At 53.4% G+C, this 13477-nt stretch overlaps 1 long non-coding RNA gene and 4 other non-coding genes across 13 annotated transcripts in view; 3 read left to right on the forward strand and 2 right to left on the reverse strand.

Annotated features, from left to right (window-relative positions):
- Window positions 1-162: 162 nt before the first annotated feature.
- LOC116450735 overlaps window positions 163-13477 on the forward strand; it is a 35406-nt gene continuing 22091 nt past the window's right edge. For 8 of the 9 annotated variants that reach the window (XR_004242950.1, XR_004242945.1, XR_004242941.1 and 5 more), the window contains exons 1-2: window positions 9416-9427; window positions 10190-10194. This is a non-coding gene — a long non-coding RNA (uncharacterized LOC116450735). Of the gene's footprint in view, window positions 176-9415; window positions 9428-10189; window positions 10195-13477 lie in introns of those variants that run through there. The other variant, XR_004242943.1, reaches the window with a different exon arrangement.
- Window positions 5943-6014, forward strand: TRNAM-CAU. The gene has a single exon. It is a non-coding gene; the product is annotated as a tRNA-Met (tRNA).
- On the forward strand, window positions 7337-7408 carry TRNAG-UCC. Its single transcript has one exon. It is a non-coding gene; the product is annotated as a tRNA-Gly (tRNA).
- TRNAM-CAU lies at window positions 11419-11490 on the reverse strand. The gene has a single exon. It is a non-coding gene; the product is annotated as a tRNA-Met (tRNA).
- Window positions 12437-12518, reverse strand: TRNAS-AGA. The gene has a single exon. It is a non-coding gene; the product is annotated as a tRNA-Ser (tRNA).

Raw genomic sequence — 13477 nt, forward strand, 5'->3', positions numbered from 1 at the left:
GCATCCTCCTCCTCTCTGGCCTGCCTTTCCTTGAGGAACGAGGTAAGCCTGAGTCCGCTCCATCTCTCCCTGTGGGCTGAACTGCTGTCATGGAGGCTGCCCAGGCTGATCCTTGGGCTGCCTCAGCTTGGCCCTGACACAGAACTGTTGAAGGGCCATCAGCCTTTCCATGGTGGTGGCTGGGGACAGCTGGGAAGAGGGGGCTTTGTTCCAGCAGAAGGGGATCAATGGGGCTCAGCCGCAGGGGGATGTGCCCAGCAGAATTCACACCTGCCGTTCGTGTAGCAAAATGTCCCCGGACATCTCTAACACAGCCATGTCTGTTCTGGACATGGGCTGTGGCCGGTCTTTCCACAGGGGCCTTAAAGCCACTGTGCTGGGTCCTATTCCTGAAGTGGGGCGGCCTTCCTGTGCTGTGCCACACACAGGGCACGAGGAGGGTCGTGGGAGCTGTAGGCACAGAGCGTGTTTTGAAGACCAAATGTGTCCCTGGAGAGAGCTGAAGGACAGACAGACTGATCCTGAGGCTGGTTGGTGCTCCCTGCTCTGTGTTGCAGCTTTGCCTCCTGCGCCGAGAGATGTCTTGCTGCAGACCCTGTCCCCCTCAGCCCTGCGGCCCCTGTGGCCCAACCCCCCTTGCAAGCAGCTGCAGTGAGCCCTGTGTCGCCCGCTGCGCTGACTCCACGGTGTTCATCGAGCCTTCGCCGGTGGTGGTGACCATGCCGGGCCCCATCCTCACCTCTTTCCCTCAGAGCACAGCCGTGGGATCCTCTCTGTCGGCTGCTGTGGGCAGCTCCCTCAGCAGTGCGGGGGTTCCCATCTCTTCTGGGGGCTCCCTTGGGCTGGGGGGGTCAGGCCTGTGTCTGCCTTTCCCCCGCTGCGGTCAGATCTGCTGAAGCCAGCGGCTCATCCCCTCTGTCCTTGGCAAATGGGCCGATCTCTTTCCTTGCCTGGCCCCTGCACACGTGTCCCTTGGTCTGTGTTCTGTGCCGCTGCTTTTGCTCCTTCTCATTAAAGCCTTTGTGCAGCATCGCTGGAGAGTTGTGGTCGTTTGTTCTCCTCCTCCCTCAGCTACCACCTGCTCTGCCAGGGTGAGCACTGGCTGCTTTCCTGAGCTTGCCAGCAGCTGCACAAAGAACTCCCAGAAATTACACCAGAGCACCAAAACTTCAGTCACTGAGCTTGGGTCTGTAACGTAGAGACCCCAGTCCTGCAGAGCCCGGTGCCAATTTGTTCTTTGTGAGAGAGTGTTAATAAAGATATTTTGAGTAAATTTTCAGTCCTGTCAGAGCTTCTTCACAAAAGCATAGGAAAATCAATCTTATCTCCTCTGTTGGTGATGTTGGAATTTTCTCAGTGGGATGAGTACAGGATTGTGGGCTGGAAAGGAGAAAAGCACTTCTTTTCATGGCTGGACATAGGCAGTGTGGCTTTAACAGAGTTTGATGGCAAAGTTCACTCTGTTACTAAATAGATGAAGCATAAATAGAATATTGAATTGTAATCAATGTTGAATGTTTTATAGGGAGACTGTGCATTTAGAAATGCATGGTATGCAAAGGATATGGATACAAAATTAGAAGGGTGCAAAAGGGTTTAGAAGCACTCAATCCACAGTCATAGCAAGGACTTAATTATACATTCACAGTGACAACATTGAGACCATTATCAATTCACAGACACTCACACACACTGAGGCACAGAGGAGAGCACATCTGTATTCAGGTGTGTAAATGTACCTATTGAAAATGCCCCTTGGGCTCAGTGAAACGCTCACACCAAATCCCTTTGCGTTTCTCAACCAAGCGTGGGTTGGACTTTGAGGAGTGTGCGTGGATGTGTGTGTGGATCAAACCAGGCCTCATGATCAGTGGTGGTCTTTCGAGTACCCCAGCTTTATGGTTCTCAAGCTGTGAGAGACGTTCCACCCAGAGGGAGGTGCTGGCACAGCCCACTGTGGTCCAGGAGGCCTCCAAGAGCCTCACTCAGGACAGAGCTGTTACAGGCTCACAAGATGATTTGCCTTAGTCATCAGTAAGGTTCCATCTCGGACATAATCCATGGTGGAAACTACTGGAAACAACTCCCAAGACATTTGGAAATTATTTCCAAAACTGAAGCAACAATGGTGGTCTTCCACTTGGGCTACAATTCATCGAGAGAACGTTTCAAGGCTGTTGTGGGATGACTGATTATCCTTTGTTCCCCACCGTGGCTCATGCTGCTCATGGGAAGCTGATGCTGCTGTTATGGTCACGGCTGTTCCCAGCTGTATCATGCAGCAGCACCTGGTGTGGTGAGGGACCTTTCACTGCCCAGCTGGTTTGCTGAAGGGGATGCTTCCTCTTGCAGCTGGTTCAGTCAAGGCTTGTCAGGGGGAGGAGCACAGGAGAGGATGAATGACCACAGCCACAGGGCAGGGTCTCCCAGATGCCTGGCTGAGGCCAAGGCTTAGGGAGCTGCAGCTGGAGACTCTGGGGTTGTGCCTCTCGGGCCTCTGAAAAATGGCCCCAGGGGTCCTGCTTGCTCTCTGAGGGTCCGAACTACAAAGGTGGAGTGGAGCTGTGGTGGTGCATTCCTCCCCCCTCCTTTTTCAGGCCACACTGAGATCTGAGAAATGCTCATTAGGCCTCGGCCTTGAAAACAGCACGTGGTCCCAGCTCTTCCTGAGCTTATCAGAAACACTCTCTTTCCAAGAACTGCTCTCTAACGAGCTCTTGTTTCCTTATAACCGGTGTTGGAAAATACTTTTGTTTCCTGAACACCGTAACATTCCCGTTCTCACCGTTTCAAAGAAAGTGCCAACGGCAAACTGTGGCCACGATGAAACATTGTTATGGCTAAAGCCCACTCTCTTGCGACCCTATAAACAGTGGTCCAAAAATGAGACCATTTGAGCTCTCCTGGAGCGCAGCAGGCTGCAACAGCAATCTCCCTCTGAGTGAGATGCCTCTCAGAGCCAGCAAACTCTCAGGTTTGCAGTACTTGGAGGATTGCCGAACAATTGCAAATCCTGGGCTGACACCCTCACTCCTTGAGGCCCGACCCTTTGCCCGTCAGGAGATGCAAAGGCATCCAAAGTGAATATTTCACTGACCTCTGAGGGGAATTTTTCACAGGTACCTTGCTCACACTGACTCTTTATGTCTGTGTGCATGCACATGCACGTAAGCTATAGCAAATCTGGGAGAAATACTGCTTTCTTAGATGTTTAAGTAGCTTGGATATCTAAGTAAATTAGGCCTGTAAGTAAGGTTAAGTTACAGTTATAAACTTGCCTAAATGCTTGTCCTGGGGTGATGTTATGAGGCTGCTTTATTCCTTAACCATCCGCTTAATGCCCAAGGCAGCTGTATCTTTAAGATGGACCCGGGGGCCGGGGCCACAGCCGCAGCCGTGGGACCCCGGGTGCGGTCGGTTCAACGGGCCTGTCCAACGGCTCTGGCTGCAACAGCGCTGCACCGTGCTCTGGAGGGAGGGCAGCGGGGACGCTGCACTGCTCCTGCGGTGGTCTTTCATTCCCGCTAGCTTGGAAAAAGGTTTTGGGTTTTTTTTTCTTTCCTCCCCCTGGCCTCCCTACCTTCCTTCCCTTCTCTCCAGCCCGGGGAGTCTGCGGGGTGGCCCCGGCTGGTCTGAACCCCGAGAAAGGCCAAACCAGTGAGCGAAGGGACACAGAAATCCACCAGCTTCGCCTGCTGCAAGGAGGAGGAGGACTGGCACCGGAGAAAAATAGGTTTTTCCAGCTGTTCTCTGGAAAATGGCCCTAAGGGCCATTCTTGCTCTGTGAGGGTCCCAACTGCAAATGTGGAGTGAAGCCTTGGCCCAAAGTGCCTGGGCGTTGGTGTCCTGGCACAGGGCATGTGATGAGCAGGGCAGTGTTATAAACATATACTATAATATTGGCTTCTCGCAAAGTATAAAGGTAGATATTATATAATGTTAGAAATGCTTTTTGCTGTGTGGATGTAGTTTTCTCTCTTTTTAGCAAGAATGTTAGCAAGTGTGAGCAAGTAAGATAACCTCCAAGCGAACAGAGGATGAGGCCCGAGGAGCTGCTAATCAACACTTTGTCCAGGGAACAAAAAGGCCCAAAGGCTACTCCGCCCGGAGAACGGGCGGCCAGGAGAGTCCGAGAGCCGCTATCACCACTCTGCCCGGAGAGACAAAGAGGCCCAAAGCTGCGATCAGCCCTGACTGTCTGGAGAATTAAGAGATCCACCCTACCATCAACTCTTACCTAGCAGGCCCAACCCCAAGAATCAAAAGAAATAAAACCGCAAGGCAGAAGAATACGCATGCTCTAAAAAGGCGGAACCAAGGAGTGGCCATGCAGAACAGCTCCGGGAAAAGTTTGAATATTAATAGAGAACAGACAGTAAAAATGGTATAAAAAGGACTCACCTCGAGCATCAGGTGTGCTCTTGGCAGAGCGCCAAGGCACCCGGCCGTTACCTCTTTGCTTTATTTTATGTGTCTCTTATTGTCTTTATATTAAACCCTTTAAATTCTCACAGGAGAGTGAACCACGTTTTTCAGAGCAGGGAGGGCTGCAGCAGGTAGTTGTGGCCAAGTGTTGAAGGCAATGAACTGGAAATCCATTGGGATTTCCCTGTGCAGGTTTGATTCCTGCCAGCTACAGGGCACACACTCCTTTTGGGCTGCGGGCAGTTGACCACGCTGCAGCTGTGACACTCCAGGTACCTGCAAAGGTACCACTCTACAGGTGGGTGCCACGGACAACAGCTGGGGCTGCCCAGAGGGCTTCTGCACTTGCAGTCCCAGCTGTTCCCACAGAGCAGCCAGCCCCAAGGGAGGAGCTAAAGTCAGCCTGCTGCACTTCTAAACGGTGCTTTCTTAAGGAGGTCTGGATGGGCCAGCCCCTCCCAGGGACTACTGGGAACCATCTCCCACCCTCAGTAATGTTACACAGGACAGCAATCTGCACCAGGCAGAGAGGAGGTTCCTTGTCTCCCTGTCTTGATGTTCGGGGCATCCTTTGGCTGTTGGGCTGTAAAAAGGCAGAGCTGAGCCAGGAGGGAGGACAAGACAGGGGCTGTGGGGGAGTGCAGCACAACACAGCCAGGGTAAGCGGTCACAGCCCCTGTGAAAGGCAAGGTACCAACAGCTCTACAATCTGCTTAATGCAAAAAACTCTGTCTAAGACTGAGTTTTTACCTCACAGTACATGTGACCTGAAGGCCCAACCTAAACCAGCTCTCACTGGCTGAGAATATCCCATATGGACAATAAAAGAATAGGACATTTGTTTAAAACAAAAGACAGTTAACACCCCACTGAGGATCTGTCCTCACCACCTACACAGGAAAAGCACAGAGTCATTATGTGATCAACAGTGTCTAATTAGCTCCTCACAAAAAGATTAATGTCACTGGTCAAAAGAACTGTACTGTAAACATAAACCTTCCTCCTCTGGGCTGGTCTCCTATATGCATTGGGCTGGGACCCCTTCTTGTGCACAGTTGTAATAGCAGAATTCCTTCCGTTGGTAATTCCAAGCAAAGGGAGCCTGCGTCCCTCCTTGGCCAGCAAAGAACCAAACTGTCGGGCAGGTGCAGTCCCGCAGCATGCTGGGAGCAGAGCTGGATTTCTGGGCAGGGCTGCAGCCGTCAGGATGTCACTGGATTTCAGGTGCCCCCGTCCCTAGCAAGGCCCAAGGCTACAGCCTGCCTCCGGGGTGCCTCGAGCATGTGCAGCGCCAGAGTGGGCAGTCAAAGGGCAAGTGGCCGTGCAGGGCTGTGGGAGAAGGGCAAGGGCCGGCCCTGGAGCTGTGGAGCGCATGCCCAACAGGAGATGAATTTGTCGGGGAGTCCATTTTGTGGGGTGGGGGAGGCCAAGCAGAGAGGAAGGGAGGGAGTGAGAGCCAGCAGTGCCCGGGTAGGGTCAGGCCTGGCTGGAGGCGGTGGTGGCCAAGCCCCAGGGGGAGCAGAGTGGCGCAGCGGGAGCGTGCTGGGCCCATAACCCAGAGGTCGATGGATCGAAACCATCCTCTGCTAGGGCACTTTTTCACCGACGCTGCCCCACCCAACAGCTTTTACCCTGCTTACGGATGGCTGTGGAGCAGTATGCACAGTTCCCCCACAAGGCCTTGGGACACAGGTCTTCCTTCCCTGCTGGCAGCTCAACCTGCAGCTTCTCAGGCACAGGAGGGCACCTCCTGTAGGGGCAGAGGAGGCTCAGCCTGATGCCCGTGTGCTCAGCTCCAAGACCTGGGAGCTTTCTCTGTCCTTGTCTGTTTGCTGCCGTGACCATTTGTAGGGTGATCCAGGATCAGGGCCAAGCAGGTATTTCCCAAGGGACACTGTACTGGCAGGAGGTGGCTGGGTGTTGGGAATGGAGGGGACATGGGACTCTGCAGTGTGATCGCTGGGGGAAGAGGAAAGGGGCTGCCCCGTGCTACACACAGATGATTCAATCTCCATGTCAGACTGCTGAGCTGTCAGCAGTTTGTGGCCTCCATGAAAATACAATGCAGAGAGGGTAGACAGTGCCAGACAGAGGAGGGAAAAAAGAAGGGTCAGGAAGAGCATAGAGAAAATTTATAAGCCCATGCTGCTTGAGTGGATACAAGAATGTGAAGTAGATGAGCTGATCCTGGATAAGAGCAAGGAAAGGTTGTGTTTACTGTTTGTTTGGGGTTGGTTTTTTTTTTGTTATTTACTATGTGAACCTTTTTCAATTGGCCAAACGTGAATTTCCCCAAGTTGAGTCTACTTTGCCAACAACAGTATTTGCAAAGCCATGTCTGAATGTTTATTTTGTCCTGGAAGAATTCTTGTCTTATTTCCTATGCTCCTCATTCACTAAAGGTGGAGCAGGAGTGAGCAACTGGGTGGGCGGTTGGCTGTGCTTACCCCACCACGGGTATGTACTCACAAATGCACCTACACCTGCACGTGTATGAAAGTGGGTGGGGAGTGATGCCATTAACCGCTTTAGGTCCACTAAAGCACCACCAGCACTCACATAAACAAGGGAGACAGTCTGATCCTTTTCTTTCTCTCTGGCTGCTCAGGACTGGAGATTGGTACTGGACACAGATCCATCTCTCCCAGCTGCGCACCCTAGGTCTGTGCAGTCTGCGCCTGCAGCTCGGTCATAATCTGTCCAGGGTCCTGCTCCAAGCCTGGTCACTCCCTGCTGCTGATCTCCTCTAGTCGGTGTCTAGCCCAGCTTGAGTTTCCCAGACAGTATCTTACTCACAGAAACACCTGTACCCTGTGGCAGCTCGTAGCAGTGTGCATGGAAGAGAGCAGCCTGTGCCTCCATCTGGGCAGCTGTGAACTCCGGGTAGCAGAAGGAGGAGCACAGCCTGCATGCGTTGGTGGTATAGTGGTGAGCATAGCTGCCTTCCAAGCAGTTGACCCGGGTTCGATTCCCGGCCAACGCAGCCTTTGTTTTGTAGGCTCAATAGTGTCCTATCCGCTCCCAAAGAGCAGCACGGAGGCCACGAGCTGTTGTGTCTCTGTAACCCTGGGTGACAGACCACAGCTTCTAGTTCCGTCCTCTATTACCTGCCACGACACATCTTATTTTGATGCACAGGTTTCTCCTCACCTGTGGTTCTCCCCGGTACCTCTCCCAGGGATTCAGATGAGGGTGATGAAAGATGTTTGTACAGCACCAGCTCTTGGGGCCCTGGAGGACACGCTGCTTTCACCAGTGTACTTTTCCAGCTGAGGGGGCTCTGGGCTGGGCTCCTCACTGTACAGGAGCCAGACGAGAGGGATTTTCAGCGTTGCTGCTGCAGGTGGTTGCACCTGGCAAGAGAAGCGTGCTGCTCTGGCACGGTTATGATGAAGACTGACAATGCCCAGGTGGGGACTGAGGCATGAACTGCATATCATGAGGCCAGATATGCAATTTGGGGGTATAGCGGGAGGAGGCCTGTTCTTTATAAAATGTCTCAGTGTCACATTGGAGTGAAATTGCTCTCCATCCTCCACCTTTTCCATCTCTGCAGTGCTGGCTGGTCAAATGCCTTGTTATTCCCCTTCAGTGGGGATGCTGGTATGTACAATGTCTGTGTTCATAGCACAGAGTCATTTAATATGTAGGACTCTTTCTTGAAAACAGACTGTGGTTCATGTGGGAACTTAGTTTGAAATGACCTGATTAACAATCATGACTGCATGTCTCAGACACCCTGTGTAGGGCTGCTGACCTGTTCTGTCCAGGCTCCAGCACCACAGCGATATGCTAAAGTTTAATGGAATTCATCGTAATAATGTTTTTGGTAACTAAAGGCTAAAACAGTCTCATTTCTCTTACAGCTTATGGATAAGAGAAACTGGCAGAAGTTGCTAAACTACTACCCATAAAATTTGAAAAATTGTACAACAAGGGAAATTCCCACTGACTGGAAAAGGGGAAACATAACCACCATTTCTAAAAAGACAAAAAAGGAAGTCCCGAAGAATTACAGGTTGGTCAGTCTCACCATGGTGCCCGGCAAGATAATGGGAAAGATCTACTGGAAAACTTTGTTAATGCACGTGGAAAACAAGGAGATGAAAGGTGACAGACAACATGGCTTCCCTAAGGGCAAAATTATTGGCCTATTCTACTGAAATGGAGCCTGGAGAAGAGCTGTGAGGGTGTTAGCATGCTGAGGGAACAAAAAGGCCAACATCCCACTGAGAGTTGAACTCACATCACTGGATTCAGGGTCCAGAGTGCTCACCATGACACCATGGCACCTCCTGCATAGCTCACCTCTGGCTCCTGTGCCCAGCCTTGCTCAGCCTTAGGCCCCTGGCTGAGGCTGGCTTTCTCTCCACTGCCTTGGACATCCATCACCAAGTGCAGCCTTCCTGCAGGGCCTCCAGGCACTCTCTGATCACGCCACCCTTCAGGGCAGCAGCACAGCTCCTTCTGCAGGCCCGGCGTGGCCACTCTTACAAGTGCCAGGCTCAAAACCTCAAACAATCTTGTCTTTCCCAAATTGCAACAAGCTCTTTCTGACTCAGGGCAGGCCTTGGAAAGTCACCTTCCCCCAGCAGAAGCCCCCTTGCCTTCTCTTCTCCAGCCCAAACCAGCCCCGCTCCTTAAGGACTAATGGGAGGGAAACATTGCCCTGCCCATCTCTACAAAAGGTAAAGAAAGACCTTCTGGGGAACCCAAGGAAAAGGGCTGGAGAGGCAAGGAGAAAGGACAGGTGAGACACCAAGGGCTGAGCAATGACTGAGCTCCAGTTCCTGTGGGGAAGAGGTTCCCTCACTGCCCGTGGTGCAGGGCAAGGAGGGCAGAGGCCTCTCTGGAAACTCCTTCTTCTCAGAAGGAACTTGACTGCCAGGCATCCCAGGAGGACACAAGTCCCAATGGCTGCTCAAAGCAGGGCTGGAGACAAAGCAAGAAGCAGGCGACTCAGTGCCTGAGCCCCATTGAAACCCCAGTGTGATGCCCAGGCGTGGGGAATCACAAAGATCTCTGCACACCTGGCTCCAGTGGCTCTTTGCTCTCTGGGAGTCTCTGCAGGATCCAGAGCAGCCCCCGCAGTCTGCTTTTGCCAAGGCCGACCTGGCTCAAAGCCAGTCTGTGCCTGCTGGGCTGGGAGGTGCCTGGAGTCCCGGGCAGGAGGCCCAGCTGAGGGGAGCAGGAGCAGGAGCTCAGCTGCTCTGTGGGAGCAGAACTTGCAGAGGGAAGGAGCCGCGCTGTTCAGGAGCAGGAGAGGCCGGGCAGTGTGGAGCCAGGCTGAAGAAAAGCTGGTCTGCCTTGGCCAGGAATGACTGAGCCCTGCTCACCTGCCTGAGGGCAGCTCTGACAAGCACTACCCTGCAAGGCTCCTGCAGCGCTGCTGCTTCCCGCTCCTGCCGCCCGCAGCCTGCGCTGCCTCCTGCTCCTCCAGTGCCCACGGGCACTGCCTCCCGCACTGCCACCTCACACCCTGGCCTGCCTCCAGCTCCTGCAACTCTCACACTGGCTGCCCCCTCCTTCCACCCCCTGCACGCACCCCAGCTCCAGCTCCTGGCATGTGCCTGTGCTCCTCTGGCTCTGACACGTGGCATAACTCACGCTGCTGGGTGCTCCTAATGGAGCCCCTCCAGTTGTAGAACACAAGTCCTGTTTCACTGGCGAATCCTCCGTGGTCCTCATGCCTTTCAGGAAACCTCTTCAGTGCCATGGCTACTCTGCAGGATGGATTGTCATCTGGAATATTCACACGCTCCAGCAATGGTGCTGGGGGTTTCCACGAGCTTCACAGGTGTTTCAGAGTTGTGGTGGCAGCAGGAACCAGCTGTGTCCTGGGCAGGCCAACCCCTAAAGGTTTTCCAAGAGAGATGGCGCCAACAGCACCCTGTGTCTCCTCCATTCCCAACACCCAGCCACCTCCTGCCAATACAGTGTCCCTTGGGAATATCTGCTTGGCCGTGATCCTGGATCACCCTACAAATGGTCACGGCAGCAAACAGACAAGGACAGAGAAAGCTCCCAGGTCTTGGAGCTGAGCACACGTGCAGCAGGCTGAGCCTCCTCTGCCCCTACAGGAGGTGCCCTCCTGTGCCTGAGAAGCTGCAGGTTGAGCTGCCAGCAGGGAAGGGAGGAAGACCTGTGTGTTCGTAATACGCAGGGCCTCGTGGGGGGAGCTGTGCCTGCTGCTCTGCAGCTGCCCATAGGCCATGCTGAGGGGCCCTTTGGGAGTGTTGGTGCCTGAGAAAGCCAAAGAGAAAGTGTCACCAAAGCCTAGGGGAAAACAGAAACTCTCAAACAACATCTTTTCTATGTTAGAGAATTAGACATTACTTTATTCTGGCCAGGATGGTATGCTGGCCGGGATGTGCAATAGAAATTATTCCATCCACACATGCCTGGTTTGTGCAGCGGAAATTTTTCCATCACACATGATTCTTTACCAGATTTTTCACATATTTATGTCAAAACCCCAAAGAAATTCTTCTTCATTGCACCTGAATTACACAATCCTTCGTATTCAATCTCCTATTGATTATTGATCCCTTTTCCTTGGATGCTAATTTGGTGCTCTTATCAGGATCTTTTCTCAGACCACATGTCTCCAGCCACATCAGGCAGTAATGTTAATGTCCGTTTATCTCCTCTGTATCTTCTGGCCACTCCCAACCTGTAGATGCATGTTAAACTCTCATCATCTGGGAATCTCCTTTTTGTTGATTGAGGCCTACCTGGCCCCAGCCAGCAGAACTCAAACCCTGGGTAAACAGAGTCTTTTGAAGAAAAGCTTTGATACCCCTCCCCCTGGGCAAAGGTGAACAAACCCCTGACTAAAGTTAGTTAAAAAAATAATAAAAGTTGTAGCATTTCTAACAAAAGCAGGAAGCGGGGGCAGAGGGAAGCGGAGGGCTATGGCCAGGGGTGCCCGGAGAGCTAGAGCCAAGCAGGGTAAAAGCTGTTGGGTGGGGCAGCGTCAGTGAAAAAGTGCTCTAGCAGAGGATGGTTTCGATCCATCGGCCTCTGGGTTATGGGCCCAGCACGCTCCCGCTGCGCCACTCTGCTCCCCCTGGGGCTTGGCCACCACCACCTCCAGCCAGGCCTGACCCTACCCGGGCACTGCTGGCTCTCACTCCCTCCCTTCCTCTCTGCTTGGCCTCCCCCACCCCACAAAATGGACTCCCCGACAAATTCATCTCCTGTTGGGCATGCGCTCCACAGCTCCAGGGCCGGCCCTTGCCCTTCTCCCACAGCCCTGCACGGCCACTTGCCCTTTGACTGCCCACTCTGGCGCTGCACATGCTCGAGGCACCCCGGAGGCAGGCTGTAGCCTTGGGCCTTGCTAGGGACGGGGGCACCTGAAATCCAGTGACATCCTGACGGCTGCAGCCCTGCCCAGAAATCCAGCTCTGCTCCCAGCATGCTGCGGGACTGCACCTGCCCGACAGTTTGGTTCTTTGCTGGCCAAGGAGGGACGCAGGCTCCCTTTGCTTGGAATTACCAACGGAAGGAATTCTGCTATTACAGCTGTGCAAATTCTGGTGCCTCAGCTCAATGCTGCTCACGGCTACCCTGAAGGAAAAGCTCTGAGTTCTAGGCACTTTGTGCTAAGCAGGCTGTCAAGCTGCAGGTCCTTGCCTTTCACGCTTGGTGCTAATGCAAGGTGACAAAATGCTCAGCTCCAGGTGCTGTCTGCATTTCCCCTTTCCTTCTTCATTGATGCTGACAACATCGCTGAGCTTCTTTTCCCTTGCAGTGCTTCCGCCACGCCAAGAGGCTTGACTGCAGGGCAGAGACCTTGCAGCAGCAATGGGCTTTTGTCTCCCGCCCTTACGTGTGCACCTCAGGCTTTCCCTTGCCCCGAAGAAGGGACTTCAGAAGCCAGGCAAGGCTGCCAGCAGCTCCTCCCTTGCGGCTGCTCTGCGGGAACTGCAAGCACAGGAGCCCTCTGGGGCTGTGTCACAGCTGCAGCATGTTCAGCTGCCCGCAGCCCAAAAAGGGGCACGCACCCCGTAGTTGGCAGGATTTGAACCTGCGCAGGGAAACCCCAATGGATTTCTAGTCCATCGCCTTCACCACTCGGCCACAACTACCTGCTCCAGCCCTCCCTGCCCTGCCCTGCACATCACATGCCCTGTCCCGGTCTATCCTGGGGTGTCCTGGTGTGTCCTGGAGTGTCCTGGGGTGTCCCGGTGTTTCCCGGTGTTTCCCAGTCTGTCCCGGTGATTCCCGGTGTTTCCCAGTGTGTCCCGGTCTGTCCCGGTGTTTCCCGGTCTGTCCTGGTCTGTCCCAGTGGTTCCCGGTCTGTCCCGGTGTTTCCCAGTCTGTCCCGGTGATTCCCGGTGTTTCCCAGTGTGTCCCGGTCTGTCCCGGTGTTTCCCGGTCTGTCCTGGTCTGTCCCGGTGTTTCCCGGTCTGTCCCGGGGTGTCCCGGTGTGTCCCAGTGTGTCCCGGTATTTCCCGGGGTGTCCCGGTCTGTCCCGGTCTGTCCCGGTGTTTCCCAGTGTTATAAACATATATTACAATATTGGCTTCTCGCAAAGTATAAAGGTAGATATTATATAATGTTAGAAATGCTTTTTGCTGTGTGGATGTAGTTTTCTCTCTTTTTAGCAAGAATGTTAGCAAGTGTGAGCAAGTAAGATAACCTCCAAGCGAGCAGAGGATGAAGCCCAAGGAGCTGCTAATCAACACTTTGTCCAGGGAACAAAAGGGCCCAAAGGCTGCTCTGCCCGGAGAACGGGCGGCCAGGAGGGTCCGAGAGCCGCTATCACCGCTCTGCCCGGGGGGCAAAGAGGCCCAAAGCTGCAATCAGCCCTGACTGTCTGGAGAATTAAGAGATCCACCCCACCATCGACTCTTACCTAGCAGGCCCAGCCCCAAGAATCAAAAGAAATAAAACCACAAGGCAGAAGACTACGCATGCTCTAAAAAGGCGGACCCAAGGAGTGGCCATGCAGAACAGCTCCAGGAAAAGTTTGAATATGAATAGAGAACAGACAGTAAAAATGGTATAAAAAGGACTCACCTCGAGCATCAGGTGTGCTCTTGGC

This window comes from Corvus moneduloides, chromosome 13 (assembly GCF_009650955.1).
Source record: "Corvus moneduloides isolate bCorMon1 chromosome 13, bCorMon1.pri, whole genome shotgun sequence".
NCBI lineage: Eukaryota > Metazoa > Chordata > Aves > Passeriformes > Corvidae > Corvus > Corvus moneduloides.